Source organism: Henckelia pumila, chromosome 3 (genome assembly GCF_033568475.1).
Source record: "Henckelia pumila isolate YLH828 chromosome 3, ASM3356847v2, whole genome shotgun sequence".
Taxonomy (NCBI): Eukaryota; Viridiplantae; Streptophyta; class Magnoliopsida; order Lamiales; family Gesneriaceae; genus Henckelia; species Henckelia pumila.
Window position 1 is genome coordinate 93,571,868 of NC_133122.1, and position 18,026 is coordinate 93,589,893.

General features: G+C 38.9%; 2 long non-coding RNA genes across 2 annotated transcripts; both read left to right on the forward strand.

Moving 5' to 3' along the window:
• The first annotated feature begins 10,644 nt into the window (after positions 1 to 10,644).
• LOC140886435 (uncharacterized) lies at positions 10,645 to 11,888 on the forward strand. Its single transcript, XR_012151555.1, has 3 exons — positions 10,645 to 10,787; positions 11,375 to 11,440; positions 11,700 to 11,888. It is a non-coding gene; the product is annotated as an uncharacterized lncRNA (long non-coding RNA).
• Positions 11,889 to 12,203: 315 nt separating this feature from the next.
• LOC140886847 (uncharacterized) lies at positions 12,204 to 13,412 on the forward strand. Its single transcript, XR_012151711.1, has 3 exons — positions 12,204 to 12,318; positions 12,965 to 13,147; positions 13,314 to 13,412. It is a non-coding gene; the product is annotated as an uncharacterized lncRNA (long non-coding RNA).
• Positions 13,413 to 18,026: the final 4,614 nt, after the last annotated feature.

An 18,026-nucleotide genomic window follows, 5' to 3' on the forward strand; every position in this document is an offset into this window, starting at 1 on the left:
TGAAGGGACTTCGGTCCGTGATCATGGGGTACGAGTGATTTGGCTCATACAGAAGTTGGTAATGCTTGATTTGGTGTTGGAGCATGAACTCAACGTGGACTTACTACTTCTATCTCTTCCTTCTTCGTTTGATGGATTTGTGGTGAATTTCAATATGAACAAGATAGAGGCCTCCCTTGAAGAGATGGTCAATATGCTTGTAACATATGAATCCACTTTAAAGAAGGATAAACCGGCTTTCTTGGTGGGCTCCTCTTCTTCTACTAAGAAGGGGCCAAGTACAAAGGGTAAGAAACGTTCTGCCCCACCCAAGAAAATCGAACCCGAGAAGAAGTACAATACAAAGGCTTCAAACATGGAAAAGTCCAAGGATATTTGCCATTACTGCAAGAAGCCCGGTCATTGGAAGCGTAACTGCAAGGAATATCTAGAGCAGTTGCGAACTGCGAAGGGTATGTTCTATATTGAAATAAATGTTTCACTTAATACTACTTCTTGGGTATTGGATACCGGATGTGGATCTCACATTTGCAATGATTTGCAGGTGATGACAATAAGTCGCAAGCTTAGAATGGGTGAGACCCAGCTGAGGCTCGGAAATGGTTCCAGAGTTGAAGCTAAAGCTGTGGGAGATGTTTATTTAATTTTGCAGAACGATTTTAAGTTACTTTTGAGAGATGTTTTATTTGTTCCAGATTTGATTAAAAACATTATTTCTGTTTCTATGCTTGATAGAGATGGTTTTTCTAGCAATTTTGTGAATGGGATTTGCAAGATTTACAAGAATGAATGTTTGATTGGAAATGGACAACTTGAAAACGATCTATATAACATAAAATTAAAAGACGTTCCAATAAATTATGTTGATAAACCGGCAACAACAAACAAAAGGAAAATCGATAGTCAAAACCCGGCAAACTTTTGGCACGCTAGGCTAGGTCATATTTCCTCAAGGAGGATGAACAAGCTAGTGGGAGAGGGCATGTTTGATATGTCTGATATTAACTCTCTACCTACTTGTGAATCCTGCCTGAAAGGAAAAATTACTAAATCTCCTTTTAAGGGGAAACCTGAGCGTAGTCAAAATCTGTTGGATTTGATCCATACAGACGTTTGTGGTCCATCTAGAATTGGTACTCAATTCGGCCACACCTACTTCATTACCTTTACTGATGATTATTCAAGGTATGGGTATTTATATTTAATGAAATATAAGTCTGAAGCATTTGAAAAGTTCAAAGAATTCAAGGCTGAAGTAGAAAATAAGCTAGGTAAAAGTATTAAAGCACTTCGATCGGATCGAGGTGGAGAATACTTGAGTACCGAGTTTTTGGACTATCTAAAAGAGAATGAGATTCTCTCTCAGTGGACTCCTCCTATGACACCTCAGTTGAATGGTGTATCGGAGCGTCGTAATCGAACTTTGTTGGACATGGTTCGATCCATGATGAGCTTCACTGAACTTCCACCTTCGTTTTGGGGCTACGCGCTTGAAACAGCGGTATTTTTGTTAAAAAACGTCCACACTAAAGCAGTGGACAAAACACCATACGAGTTATGGAATGGCAAAGCTCCTAAGTATTCGTACTTGAGGATTTGGGGATGTCCTGCTTACGTGAAGCAGACAGTGGGAGATAAGTTGGATAGTCGATCCACCTTATGTTATTTTGTAGGGTATCCAAAGAATTCAATCGGATATTATTTCTATCATCCTGCTGAAACAAAGGTGTTTCTTTCAAGGAATGCCACCTTCTTGGATAAGGAGTTCTTATTGGATAAGAAAGGCAAGATGATGGAACTCGAAGAAATTCGAGAAGAACCCGAAATATAAAATAATGATCCTACACCTCAGGAACCATTGATAGACACGGCTATACCTAGAAGATCTGAGAGGACTTCTAGACCTCCTATTCGATATGGTCTTCTTCTTGAAGGGGATCAAGATGAACCCGACGTTGGATGTGATCCAAGAAACTTCAAGGAAGCAATTTCTGATGCGGATTCAAATTTATGGCTTGAAGCTATGCAGTCGGAAATAGATTCGATGCATACAAACCAAGTTTGGTATTTAGTAGATCCTCCCGATGGAATTGTTCCAATAGGGTGTAAATGGATCTACAAGAGAAAGCTTGGGCCTGATGGTAAGGTATTGACCTACAAGGCGCGATTGGTGGCGAAAGGTTATACTCAAAGACAAGGAGTTGACTATGATGAAACCTTTTCACCAGTTGCAATGTTCAAGTCCATAAGAATCCTTATTGCCATAGCTGCTTGGTATGACTATGAGATATGGCAAATGGATGTGAAGACTGCATTTCTTAATGGAAACATTAAGGAAGAGATCTATATGACGCAGCCTGAGGGATACACATCCATGGGAAGCGAGCATAAGGTATGCAAGCTTTAGAGATCAATCTATGGTTTAAAACAAGCATCAAGAAGTTGGAACCAGAAATTTGATGAAACAATAAAGGATTTTGGTTTCATCAAGAACCCGGAGGAACCATGCGTGTACAAGAAAGTAGTTAAGGATGCTGTGACATTCTTAGTACTTTATGTTGATGACATCCTACTCATTGGGAATGACGTAAGGATGTTGCAGTCAACAAAGATATGGTTATCAGGTAGATTCTCGATGAAGGATTTGGGTGAGGCATCCTATATTCTAGGGATACAGATCTATAGAGATAGATCTAAGAGAATGATAGGACTCACTCAAGCAACCTACATCGACACCATATTGAAACGGTTTTCAATGGATGGGTCCAAGAGAGGACATCTACCCATGTGTCATGGAGTTTCTCTATCCAAGTCTATGTGTCCCAAGACTGATGAAGAGATAGAGAAAATGACACATGTACCATATGCGTCAGCCATAGGTAGTATCATGTATGGGATGATATCTACCAGAACGGATGTAGCATTTGCTCTGAGCGTCACGAACAGATATCAAGCTAATCCCGGTCAAATGCATTGGAAAGCCGTGAAGGACATTCCTAAGTACTTACGAAGGACTAAGAATATGTTCATGGTATATGGAGGAAGAGAACTAAAATTGGAAGGCTATACCGACTCTAGCTTCCAAAGTGACGTGGATGACTCGAAGTCAACCTCTGGATTTGTGTTCATGCTCAATGGCGGTGCTGTATCTTGGAAGAGTTCCAAGCAGGACACCACAGCAGATTCCACCACTGAGGCAGAATACATTGCAGCATCAGCTGCTGCTAAAGAGGCCGTTTGGATGAGGAATTTCGTCCAAGAGTTGGGCGTCATTCCGGAAGTTGTTGGTCTAGTCCCGGTGTACTGTGACAACACGGGTGCCATTGCTCAGGCAAAGGAACCAAGGTCTCATGAAAGATCCAAACACGTACTGAGGAAATACCACATCATCCGGGAGATTGTGGAAAGAGGAGACATCACTATCGAAAGAGTGGCCTCTGCAGAAAATATCGCTGATCCACTTACTAAGCACTTTCCAGGACCATTATTTGACAAACATCACGAAGCAATGGGTCTACGTAGTATGACTAGTTGGCTTTAGGGCAAGTGGGAGATTGAAAATTGAAAGAGTGGGTGCCCGGTGAGCCAACTTGTGGCTAAGGGCTTTGATGACTCTTTGTATAAACAATCTTTTGTTTAATATAATTTACACTTTTATTAATGGCAATGACTTTATCTTTCTTCATATTGTTATATTGTGATATACTATTGTTGTTTTGATAAAGACCTTGAATATACTATAGTGTATGTAAGATGTGGTAGCACATGGGGATGGCTATCATGAAACACATCTTATAGTCACTGTATATTCTAAACTGTTCCTAGTCGATTGAGCCGTCCGATAATAAGGATAAGGATCACTCGAGATTGAGACTAGCATTTGCGATGCCGAGTACCACGTTTCATTGGTAAGGAACATAGAGATATTCAAAGCATGCAAATGGATATTCATACGATGAATGATCGAACTACCCTATCCGGACTTTCCAAGTGGTTATCACTTATCGAGTGGATAAAGTCCGCGGTTTTGGTTGTACTCCATTAGTCCTTACTACTTGAAACATCATTGAGACTCTATATGCTAGTACTGTGCTTTGACTCGTTTACCGACTCTATTGGGGTCATCATGTATCGGGATTGGGTACAATTACAACACATATAGGAGTCGATGCTTTGTTGTCAAGGATTCACCACATGCTTGCAAGTGTGGATATCCTATGCGATCTAAGGAGATATTAGTGTGACGAATCTCTGGCCGGAGTACATGATGTGTTTTAAGAAATGGTTTCTTAGAAGCACATGCGATGTCACTATTTGATCTTCAAGATGTATTGCATAGTTATCGAATCTCGAACGACTCTCGATTTACCAATGGTTGTTGATTCGATCGGGATATATAGATGAAGGGACCGTACTGTACGCTAACCAAAATCTATTGGTTCTTGCAGGCACTATCAGTGATACCTAGGGAATCATGGGGCGATGTTGCTAGGCGCTCTTACCATGATTCGATGGGCAAGTCGGAAATTGTTGTTCCGAGTCACAAGGAGTTGTGAGCCCACGGCTAGCTGTATCCATGAACCATTGAGGGTCACACAGAGTAATGGATTTTTAATCCCCGTTGAGATAGTTAATATTAAAGAGTTAAATTTAATGAACAAAGAAGTTGGACTTCTTATTTAAGAGTAGAGGAGTAAGATTTCCTAAAATGACATAGGGATGGGCATTTTTGGAAATCACTGAATTCGGATTCAGAAAATTTATCTTGACTTTAGAAGATGCAGAAATGGTTTCTGTGAACATTGGTAAAATCGGTTTATCAATCAGAGTCACGATGAATTTTATATTAATTTCTGAACATGCGGGCTTTGCTTGTCAGGCTTGAACTTATGACTAATGGGCCCTAAGCTGTTAGCGGCCTACATTATAAATAAGTTATTGCAGTACAGAAATTATACACAACAGGTCACAATTTTCGAAAAACCCTAGTTTTCTCTCTAACAGTGGCCGCCCCCCTCCCCTCTGCTCAGGAAAAATCCAGCCTGTGAATTTTGAATTACAGTCTGGTTTAACGGATCAAATTCGTTAATTCTATTCGTAGAAACTTCTGATAGATTTTCTAGTGCAATCTATCAGAGGGATTAAATCTCTGTTCGTGGACCTGATTGAAGAACAGTTCGTCCATCAGTTCCTGGGAGATACAACAAGAGCAGAGCAATCTGTTGGTGTCAATAATCTCGATTCAAGATTGGAGGTAAAAATTTATAATTTTTATTTAATTTTTACACACACAATTTAATCGTAAAGTTTTGATACCCATTATGGAATCGTTCCATATAAAATTTTTAAACTTCCGCTGCACCGGGTATCAATCCTGATTGATCTGATCGCCGTTCTCCAACATTTACCTTTCAAGGCAGTAGTTCCAACTTCTGGGAAGCTACAACAAAAGATTGTATCAAAGTCTAACCAATCTAAACAACAACAAGGCTCAAGGTAATTCTCTATAACGTTCTTCATCCAAATCTCTGAAACGAACAATGCTGTTAACCCTGGGCTTGACAAACTCTAAAAGAATCTGTTCAGATACAAATCAAAGATAAATAACCATGATCAACTTACAAGCCAAGTTCAACAACTCAAAAACGGTTCGAAATCCCAAAACTCAAACCGACGGCATGATGGCTAAAAACTGAACAAACCGAAAATGCAGACTGCAGTTCATTACCGATATCAACTCAATTCAATGCTAATACAACAACAACAAGGAAATCCCAACAAATCTCAAACCCACATTTTTGAAAATTGTTTCCAAAAATCATAACAATTCCGAACGTCTCTCTATTTCAAAATCGACAGATAATAAACGATCAGAACTCCGCCAAGAACAACATACTAGAAACTAAATCGATTCTAACAACCTCCGAAAAACAAAACATATCCGATCGGAGAAAAAATTACGGTATAACGGAGCTCTCACTGCAGTGATCACTAATCTGCCTTTAGAAATAATTTCCAACGGCTGGATCGAGCTCGGACTGAAATCTGGAAGCTTGAGCAAGATATGGGGCGTCTCTAATGGAGTATCTCGGTTGGGAGGAGGAAGGAGGATGATGAGAAAAGTCAATAAAGTGTAGATAATATATAAAATCCCAAATTTGCATTTTAGTCCCTGAAATTTCCAAAATTTGCAAAAAGGATACTGATCAAAATCAAGTCTGCTCGTGAACTCTGTAATCTCCGATTAACTCAAATAAACTTATTTAAGATAAAAACGGAGCGTTACATGCATGCCCTCCGACTGGAGATTCATGAAACTCACGGAACATCATAGTTTTTAGCGTTGAATCAAGCCCTAAGACATACCGTCCTTTGTATAAGACAACTCCATCCCTCACGGAGTATGCGCTCAGTGTAGTAGGATTAGCCTGCAAATGGTTGTGGATGATTATTAGATCTGCAGAGCTTGATTCTCCTGTTGAAGAGTGTTTATAAATAAAAATTCTGGGTGGGAGAAGGCAGCCAATATATGTGGTTCGGTAGCTGCTCCATCGATCTCATGTACTCGAGACAACGAATCAGCAGCAGAATTCTCCTTGCCCGGTTTGTATTCAATCTTGAAGTGATATCCGATCAACTTTCGTAGGTAGTATTGTTGTTTTGGGGTCTGGATAGTCTGATTAAGCAAGTCACGCATACTTTTATGATCTGTGCGAATAACAAAGGAATGCCCCAGTAAGTATTGTCTCCATTTGGCTACTGACTCTGTTACAGCATACAGTTCTCGCACATAGGTAGACGCCATCTGCATCCGTGGACCCAACTTCTTAGTGAAATACGATAAAGGATGTCCTCCTTGCATCAATACTCCGCCAATTCCCACCTTCGAAGCGTCAGTTTCTACGACAAAGTGTTGAGAAAAATTAGGTAGGCCAAGAACAGGAGTCTTTGTCATGACGTCCTTAATGTGATCAAAGGCCTTGGTGGCTTCCAACGTCCACTAAAAAGAGTCTTTTTTTAGTAACTCAGTTAGTGGGGCAGCCAAAGTAGCGTAGTGAGCTACAAACCGTCTGTAGTATCCCGTGATGCCCAGAAATCCTCGCAACTATTTCAGATTCATAGGTTGCGGCCAATGCTTCATTACCTCAATTTTCTTTGGATCTGCCAACACACTCCCTGCTGTAACTAAGTGCCCTAGATATTCCACTTTTGTTTGAAAAAACTGACTTTTGGATAATTTAGCAAAGAATTTCTGCTTGAACAGAAGATCCAACAACACCAAAGCAAGATGCTCCAATTGCTCATATTCATGCTCACTGTAGACTAAGATATCATCGAAGAATACAATAACAAATCTTCTCAAATATGGCTGGAATACCTGATTCATAGTTTCTTGGAATGTTTATGGTGCATTGGTCAACCCGAAGGGCATTACGAGAAATTCGTAATGGCCCTCATGAGTGCGAAAGGCAGTTTTGTGTATGTCCCTTTTATCCATCCGGATTTGATGATATCCAACCCGCAAATCCAGTTTGGAAAAAACTCGTGCTCGGCCCAACTCATCCAGTAGCTCATCGATAGTAGGAATTGGGAACCGATCTTTTATAGTGAGCGCATTCAAAGCTTGATAATTGACACAAAAATGGCACGAGCCATCTTTCTTTTTATCCAACAAGACTGGAGATGATTAGGGACTAATGCTTGATCGGATGAACCCTTGGTCGATCAATTCTCCAACTATTTTCTCAATAGCGTCCTTTTGGAAGTAAGGATAATGGTAGGGGCGTAAATTAACTGGAGTTGATCCTGGAAAGTAAGTGTATGTGGTGATCAATGGTTCGGTAAGGAGGTAGAGCAATGGGCTCCTGAAAAATTCCTTGGTACTGCTTCAAGAGCGCATGCCCTTTTTCTGGAATTGGCGCATTTGCATCACTTAACTGCAGACAGGGTGCTTCCTTTGGCTCCTCGAAACTGTTTTGAATTTCAGCGAGAGTGTAGAGAGCGCAGATAGATTCTTTTGCAAGAGCACACAGAGTCAGTTATAAGAGACAAGAACTGTGGGAGTGTGTTTATTTCCGGTCAAGCATATCTTCTCTCCTTTCCATGCAAATTCCATTGTCAGGGCCTCGTGGTCATGTAAACAAGGGCCTAATGTGCAGAGCCATTGCATTCCCAGGACAATTTCTTACCCCCAGATTGGTAGCACATATAGATCAATACGAAACTCATGACCCTACAGAAATAAAGGCACCTGCGGACACACTTTTTCGCACCACAAATACTGCCCGCTGCCCATGTATACCCGAAATCGGCGAGACTCGGTAACAGCCATTCCCAGCCTCTCCACCAGCCCTTCTTGCACAAAGTTATTGTGGCTTCCAGTGTCAATTAAGACTTCTACCGGAATCTGTTGATACCTTGCAGTAATGCGGAAGATTCGTGGATTAGCGGAGCTAGTAAGTGTATGTAAACTTACCTCAGCAATCCCATCCTCTATTTCTGGCAGTGGCGTGTTCCCAGGGACATCCAACCCAATCGGACAGTCTTTCGAGTCGTCCCCTAGTAAGACCATCACTCTATTTTTGCAGAGATGGTTGGCGCTAAAATTTTCATCGCAATTTAAGCAGAGCACCTTCTCTCTTCGTTCCTTCATTTCAGCGATGGTCAGTCATTTGATGGGCAGCTTTGGAGAAGGATGTGTATAGTATCGCCCTTCAGCCACCCCAAGTCCCATTTTCTCCCCTGGAGTGCGAGGAATTTGTGGAACCACGGTTTTTGTCACACCAGTAGTTAGTCCTCCAGCATGCAAGATTCCCTTCAGATCGTCATTTCTGTTTTCGAATAGTTGAGCTTTGTTCATAGCCTCAGTAAGACTCTTAGGTGGAGTAATGAGCAGCTCCCTTCGAATCTGGGGATTGAGACCCCAAATGAAAAAATTCAAAAACAGCGTTTCCTCAACTCCTTCAATCCAATTCATTAGAAATTCAAACTCCGTGCGATATTGGTTTATACTTCCAGTCTGCATCATCTTCGCAATTTTCCCCAAAGGGTCATCATACACCGACGCACCAAATCGTGCCTTTATCTCTGTTACAAAGTGATCCCATGTAACCAAAGAACCATGCCGGTCCATCCACTGGTACCAAGAGCATGCTTCCCCCTCCAAATGGAATGCAATCACCTGGAGTCGAATCTCCTGAGGGGTGGAATGTAAGGTGAAGTATTTCTCCACCTTGTATATCCAGTCATGTACCCCTTCACCATTGAATCGGGGAAGGTTAAGCTTGAAACCTCGCAACTGGCCAACAGGGTCATCTCCGACATTCCCCCCTTTCTTGCTTTTTTCTCCTTCAAAACAGAGAGAGTTCTCCGTAGCCCCTTGAGAGATATCGTGGACTCTCTGGTGCAATTGACCAAATCGCTGGTCCATAGAACCCATGTAATTCTCCAAGAGCTTGCTATAAGCCGACAGTTAATATTCTGAATGGGATTTGAATTTATTTTCCAGTTGCCTCATGGCGTTGGCGATATCTTCATTCTGCATCGTGAGCAACGAGAGCACCAAAATGATAAGATAGAGCACACTTCGAGTCTGTGCAAAACTCCTAGGAATTTCTTTGTATTGTTGTAAAAGTTTTGATGATTTACAAACACTCCTCTTTTCATCCTTTATACTCATCCTTACAACAAACTCAACAAGAACATAACTGTTTATTGAAAAAAAAAAAACGTGACTCTCCCTCACATGACGTAATCGCGCATCCAATTAGGTTTCCTCCTCCTTCTGGATTCTTCTTCTGGTTCGCTTCTGATTTCTTCTATTTTTGTTTCTTCGTTATTTGTGTGGGCTGGACGTCCTTTTCATTTTCCACAAGACCTTTCAAGGCCCAATCTTTCACTTGTTGGCCCACTAAGTTATAATCCATGTTGAGGGAAACTGGGCTATCACTCTCCATCTCACAGTAAATCAACTTCAACAGGTTACACGTTTGTCAGATTCACCTTACACTGCTCATGTTTTTAGTTGATTTCCCCCAATATCTTTTGTTTTTTTTTGAAAATCATTTATCGTTTCATTTTTTTTACAGTTTTGATCGATTGGCTTGATTTTATTGTGTTTACTATAGATCATCGGCATGCACGACCTCAGAAAAATCAAAGCTCAAAAGGTATGTGACGAATTCAACCACAACGTAAAGTTCTATTCATCAGATATTGTCCTTAATTATGATGTTTCATTTTTATCGTGAACTATAATTTGGTCGATTTATAGAAATTTGATTGATATTGTGAACTCAATAGAGTTGAGTGACCTGTACTGATCGACGCTGTTAAACGGCTGCGTGTCATAGATATCTTAAAATACTTCACTATACCACTCGCTCATGCAGTTTAGTGTTATTCTTGTTATTATCTTCTGATACCCTGTCATATGAGGCATGATATCCATTTAGACACGATTATATCCCTTATTTTAAAAGTTTATCCTCTTTATATTTGCAATTTTTCATTGATATTTTGTGTATAAACTAAACAGGGCCTGGATTAGTCCTTGACGTCACCCCGGATAAAATTGAAAAGTTCTTATGCGATCCATGTGAGAATACATTGTTCATTTTCTAGAGACTGAATATTTAGCAGGATGCCACTAACCTAGATGTTTTTTTGTGGACTTTGGTATACCTCGATCCACTCTGGAAAGTTTGTGAGGTAGAGACCCAGAATACAATGTAGATGTACTTCGTCGTGTACTATAAGGAGAAAAGAGGAGTATCGTGGATGCTCTGGTAAATTTCATCTTTTGTTTTTTTGATTCCTACATTTGGAGATTGAAGTATATTTGTTTTCACAATAATTTTGCGATCAATTTCTAGTTTGGTATTACACTTTTGTAACACTATTTTATCTATCGGAACCCTGACATCGATCGAAAGATCGCTTGTTACGTCTTCTTAAAAGGTCTTCCTGCTCAATAGATGATTCATGACGTTCGCCACTTTTTGTTTTTAGATCATTTTGTTTACAGGACTCTGACATGTAGTAAACAAATGCCAGGGTCCCTTGGATATGAAGAACAAGATGCAAAAAACACTTTTGCATCATGAGTAGGAATAAGCTGTTAATACATACATATATACACCCATGCTTGTTACATGTACGTGATGTGTTTTTTAAAAAGTTTCATATGGTGGCACTAGCGAGCTAATATAAATGATAGGGTGTAGATTAAGTTGAAGTATGACAACTGTAACCATGATGGTACCAGCACCAAAAAAAGATGAAAATTTGTACTTGTTCAATTGAAGTTTAATAAATTTTTCTTATTATAAATGGCTCATCTAACTAAGGGTGATTTTATGGCTCGATGAAGTAGATATCCTGTGATAGCAAAGGCATTGATGACTTCATGGAGATCCATTTTTTTATTCCTCTGTGAATGGTGAGTTATGATTCATATGACAACGATGGATGCATGACATGCAGAATTCTTGTTAAGGATAGGTTTTTTATTTTTTAGTATCTTTGGTTTCTTGTTAATGAGTCCTTTGAAGTTAGCACGCTTACTGTTTTTGCATGATGTGCAGCTAACTCTTACTGAATATCAATCTTATTGAACCATAATACATTTGCTTTCTAATTTTTCATGCTCTGCAATGTTTCCTTTATTTAACTTTAAAATTTAATTTTGACTTTGTTAGGAACTCGAGGGTAGAGCGAACAGGCTCCAAAATCCATGGTTTGGAATAGTGAACCGTTCACAAGCTGATATCAATAAGAATGTTGACATGAATTATGCTCGCCAAAAACAAAGGGAATATTTTGAATCAAGCCCAAAATATGGGCATCTTGCTCACAAAATGAGATCAGAATATCTGGCAAAGCTTTTGTCTCAGGTAAGTTAACCCCAGGCTGAACTCTATTTTTTTAGCTTGATTAGGGTAATGTTTTTCTTAATAAATAGCTGAAAGTGATCATGATGAGGTTCTAGAACTGTTTTCAGTTTTAAGAGTTTTATGTCTATCTATAGGCACAATTGTACAAAATTTTGGAAATGTGTTGTGCATTTGATGGCATATTTAAGGAAGATTTGGATGGCGGGTAATGCTCAAACACAATTGTTTTCTCTTATTTTTCATTTGACCATATGCATCAAACTGTTAAGATAAAAATATTATTTTCTTGTACTCAGCTCCAATGGACTTGGGACATGAAGATGTTGATATGTCCATTAAACTGTGCCGGGTGATTCCCAAAATTGACCTTTTTTGAGACTCACAACTAGCTTCTCTCATATTTCCTTTTTCTTATTATTTCAAGGTCAATTTTGAACTAATCCATATTTTAATTTTTATATAATTTTGTTTTCATGGAAGAAGGCTTCTTTGGTCTTGGAAATAATGCACTTGGACCTTCTGTACTATGGTATTTCTTCTACAGTGGTGGTTTTCTCCCAAAATGTTATAATCTTGCCAAAGATGCTTTCTCATTGTTTGCTCATGTGATTAACCTCAACATATTTTTATAAATTGATTCATATTTTGGAGCTAACAGTCCAATATAAGAAATAGATTACTCTGGGTAGCTCTGGAATTTCCGTTGTGTTTCTGATTGATGTCACGACTGACTTGTTGCACTGTGTTTGGATAACAATATACTCCCACTTTTCCTTACTTTTTCTAAGTTTTATTTCGATTTCCTTAAAACAATATATTATTCAGATGCTTTTGACTTTATTCTACCCTTTCACCTATGATCTGATCTTGAACAGTAGCTAATTCAAACTTTTTGCATGTGCATCATCTTTCCCTAACTTATCAGAACCAATTGTTTTCTTTTACCACACCTGTGTTTTTCAATGCACCTTTTTGTTTTATGAGTCACTGTATATCATGGTATTTTCTTTTGTAATACAATGATTGTCATTTATATTTTGTAATATTTGGTTTTTCTTCTTGTTACGCAGCTACATGCCAACTCCTGTGTTAGTCATTATCGATGTCCAGCCGAAAGAGCTTTGAACCAAGTAAAGTTAGGATTTTGTCTCCATGTAAACTATTTTCTAATCCCACTCATCCTGCTTATGATAGGAGTTAAGCATTTGTTAAGGGATGTGAAGGACACAACTATCAGCACCCTTGCTACAGAGGTTGTGTTAGCACCCTTCCCTCATTAGTGCACCCAAGTTTTTAAAATTTTAAAATATATTCTATTACAATCTTGTTCCTTTTTATTTATTGGATAAATTTTAATTGATGACATTCTGTCGGATAACTGAAGGAGGTAAGAGTCTTAGAAATCATTGTCTTGTGCAGGTCACTGGAAAACCTTCTGCTTTGAAGGGTTTGGATGCACGATTAAAAGTCATCCGTGACTATCTGGACCTTGATATTGAAGGGAAACTCCCATTAAACAGCAAAATATTCAACATCAATTGAATTGCATTCGCTGGTGTTGAACGAGGAGTTCCATCATATTCTGCGTTTGCAGAACACGAACGTGGATGGGAAGCAGAAGATCATGTTCGCTTTGTTCACGCCTCTAGTCCTTAGTTTCTGAACTTTTTTTGCATTTTTCTGTAGTGTTCATTGACTTAGAATTTTAATTTTGAGTGATTTGTAATACTAAAAAATTGTATATTAAATTTTATGTATGAAATTTTAAATTTTGGTTTATTTATAATTTTTTTTTGTTTTTTATATAGAAAAAGACAATGGAATTTATCCGTTGTCGTAGGGGTATAAAATTGTTGTAAATGATGGTGTTGTCAAAACTGCACCCCTACAACAACGGATAAAATCTGTTTTCGTTTCTCTCAAAGACAACAGATTTTGTGTCTACGACAATGGATTTTATCTGTTGTCTTTGATCTGTTGTCTTGAGGGCAACGACAACGGATTTTATCGGTTGTCGTAGACACAAATCTGTTGTCTTTGAGGGCAACAACAACGGATTTTATCCGTTGTCGTAGGGGCGCAGTTTTGACAACACCATCAGTTACAATAGTTTTAAACCCCCTACGACAACGGATAAAATCCGTTGTCGTTTTGCGTTTTTCTTGTATTGGCGCGCAATGGAGGATATTGGGCTAGGGTTTCGGGCAGGGGCTAGGGCAGCAGGAAGGGGCTCGGGCAGGGTCATCCTGGGTCGGGTCGATGTGTTTTAGGGTCAAGTCATGTGGATACAGGTCTGGGTTAATTTATTTTGGGTCCGAGTATTTTAATTATTAATTAAGTGATTAATTAGATGTTCATGGGATTGGAATTTTAAAAAAAAAAATCCAGTAGTAGTATCGGGTCTTTTAACCAACTAAGTTCCCAACTTTCTTGTTGCCAACTACACACTGATTACCGAACCTGGGAAACCTGCAACTGCCCCATCGAATGGGGTGTAGCGAATAATGCTCAACACGAAGGTATGAGTATACACATACTATGAATGCAAATACAAATGCATATGAATGGGTACTGGGAACCTATCATAGATAGAACACTGCTCAGTCAAAGGAACCGTGGTATGTAAAACGCTGGGCCGTCGCATCAGAAGGTGGCTCCCATACCATAAACCGTGGATATATCTGGATCCAAAACCATGACATCCATGCACAAAATATAATAGGGCTGAGCGACCCCTCTATAGGTAATATCAATGGAAACAGGTTCATCGTGCCAATGCATGCAACATAATATCCCGTGGCATAATAAATGCACATATAATCAATGCCACATAAAACATGCAAACATAGAACATACATGCTCAACAAGGATATCTCGGATAGTACGTCCGTACCTCAAATCATGCAACTCAAGCAACCTAGCCGCCCGGGTACTCAAGTCCATGCCTATAAGTATATAATCACTATATCACTTATAGCTCTCTAAATGCCTTAACTAGACTAATAGATACTCACTTAAGCTAATCTGAGTCTAGTATAATATCTGCGTCCGTCGTCTCTTGGCCCTCGAAAAGAATGCCTAAAAGCCCCTAAAAGATAACTAGAAAGGAGAGGAGAGGAATTGGAAATGTGCAATGAGGGAGGGTCTCGGCACCGATTTATATAATCATCGATCCGAGGGTCCGATCTCCGAGATCGGATCGTCTGATCTTCCCGAGAAACCCCCTAAGTACACGTGTCCTCTTATCCAATAGGAGTAAGCCAACAATGTTCGGATCATCCAATCCTCAACTTCGGATTGTCCAATCTCCTAATGTTGTCACATCAAATCCTTATCTGTTATCGGAATGAGATCGGATCGTCCGATCTCTCCGGAGCATCCGAACTCCCATCCTAGCTTCAAAAGTGTTAGGATGGTTCGATCTCTTGGCTTGTCCAGTTCGGATCGTCCGAACACCCTAAACTCTAGGAACTTCTCCGGATCATTTTTGAACGTAATGAATTCGATTTTCCACTCCTCTGACTTATTTGAGAACTCCTTAATCATGTTTTAACCATCTTAAACATTCTTAGTCTTTATAATTGCTACAATGGAAATCGAGTTACTACATTCTCCCCACCTTAAGAGATTTCGTCCTCGAAATCAAGTCTTGGTCAACCCTGAGAATGCATTCTCAATCAAGATTCCTGAAACCGCTGATAAAACCATTATCTAAACCACAAGAAAGTCTAGCTTCTATCAACCCAAAATGTCCCATCGTAAACAAAAGTGATCCATTCATGCTAGATTACAACAGTACTAGATAATTGAACTTAGGACTTAATCTAATTCCATCCCTACACACCTCTGCCATAGTATCGAAACTGGTGTTGGAATCCTTCCCCACTCAAGCATCTACTGACTGAATCTCTCTAATACTCTGAAAATGTGTAGTCCAAAATAACATATGATTTATCCCAAAAATCCCATGTTTGGCCATAGATACAAAATCTCTCTTCTATCGTGGAATCTACCTTACTTTATTATCGAGTAGTTAAATAGAGTTTCTCTAGCATTGCACTAATGCCTCTTAACTGATTTGAAACTCTAGCACCTCCCACGGTCCGTTTTATAATCATCGTTGGTCGATCCAACAAAAACTCAATCATCAAATTTCTAATCTCATGTATGAATTCAAGTGACAGTCTAATCACCCTATACTTGAGCAGATACACAAGACTTGTTTTATCCTTGTATCCCCATAACTTACACAGATATTTCCATCAAATCATACTAAGCAAAATCTTGGAATCCCAATGAATCTTGCTAAAGATTTTGACAATCTCGTCGCACCATCAAGCAATACCGTACATCCTTGCCGTTACCAAACTCATCGGCGGTTGATCAAGATAATTGATACCATACTTAAATCGAGATTTCTTTGATATCTAATTTATACCCCAAGTAATCAATGGTGATATTGTCTACTAGACTGTACCAAAATCACCTCACCCGTTCGTGCAACACTATGACTAACAACATTGTCAAAATAGTGTCATCATCCGATAACACGAGCAGTTCTTCTAACCACTTACTTTGGCATAGATGATAGTTGTGTTTTTGTTGCATTTGTTAGTATCATTTTTGTTGTTGTTTTGCATTAGTTGCATGTTTTATTTTAGCATTTTGTTCGTATTGTATTTTCTGTGTTTGCATGATGGGATTCTTGTTTTTGTGGTTAGGTCGCTTATTTTGCGGACTAAGATGGAACCTCGGAGGAACGGAGATTTGAAGCAAGGGAAATTCAAGTCAATTTCTGGAAATGCTCTCTCGCTCGATCCGCAAGAGTATGCAGATCGAGCGAGCTCTTATATTTTGAGGACAGTAGGATGGAACTTCTCTCTCGCTCGATCCGCAGATGTTTACCGATCGAGCGAGCCCTTTTTTTTACGTGAGGCAATAGCAGTTGAAATTTCTCTCGCTCGATCCGCAGAATGTTGCGGATCGAGCGGGCGTTTTGTTTCGGGAAAAAAATTATTTTTGAAAACTTTGTTAATTTAGTTCCTAGCCTTAATTAGACAATTATTCCGTTTTAGGAGGATTTTTTTTATCAGACTTGGAGAGACACATTGGAGGCTAGGTTTTTCTTCTTGAATTCTTAATTCTAGTTTTCTTCTTTTTCTTTGAATTTTATGAATTTTGCTATGAATCGTTGTAACTAAACTCTTTTACTTGGTTGAGGGAGACGAACCCTTGATATATTTCATTTATGAGATTTGATTTGTAGTGTTTTAATCTTTATTAAGTATCAATTTTTGATCTGTTTTATTTTATTTTTGTATGCGAGATTTTAGGATTGACCATCTTAGGATTTTGTATTGCAAGCGATAGCTAAATTAGAATTCAAATCCGTAATTGTTTAAATAATCTAATTTGCGAAGCAACTACGTGTGATAATTTCTGCTGTTGAATTTATTATCTCGTAGGGTCAATTATTGGATAGGCTAAATATAACCGCTGGTGTTGTGTTGTCTAGTTTCGTCAGTTTTACTAGTTTGAATGCTACCGTGGATTTAAATCTAGATTGCTGTTATCGGGTTGGTCCATTGGTAAGGGTTAATTAAGAATGCTGTTTTCTAATTAACTAATATTACGGTGAAACAAGAATTGAATTTTCAATGACGAATATTTAATAAGATTAATTATTTTAGAGAATCGATGATTGAATGAATGAATATCAAGGGTGTAGTCGACCGATACAAGTCTCGTCTCTTATTGAATTTCTCCAGTCTTTTATTTAAATTTTGCATGCTAGTGAATTTTGATTGCTTAAAGTTTTTAGTAGTTAATCCAAACTCCAAAACCCCCTTTTATTTTAAAGAACACTTAAATTTACTTTCTCGTGGGAACGATCCCTACTCACGCTACTGCATTATTTGTTTATCTGATTGAGTCGGGTAATTTGGGCGTATGCGATAAGCGCTACCAAATTTTGGCGCCGTTGCCGGGGAACGGTGTAATTTTTTTTTGTGTTTTTTTTTTTATTTTATTTTGATTATTCTTACTTCTTTTCTTTTCTTTGTTTCTAGTTCTTTTTAGTTCATGCTTTCAGGTGATCTTGTTGAAGAGGATTTTTTCTACGATCCAGAGATC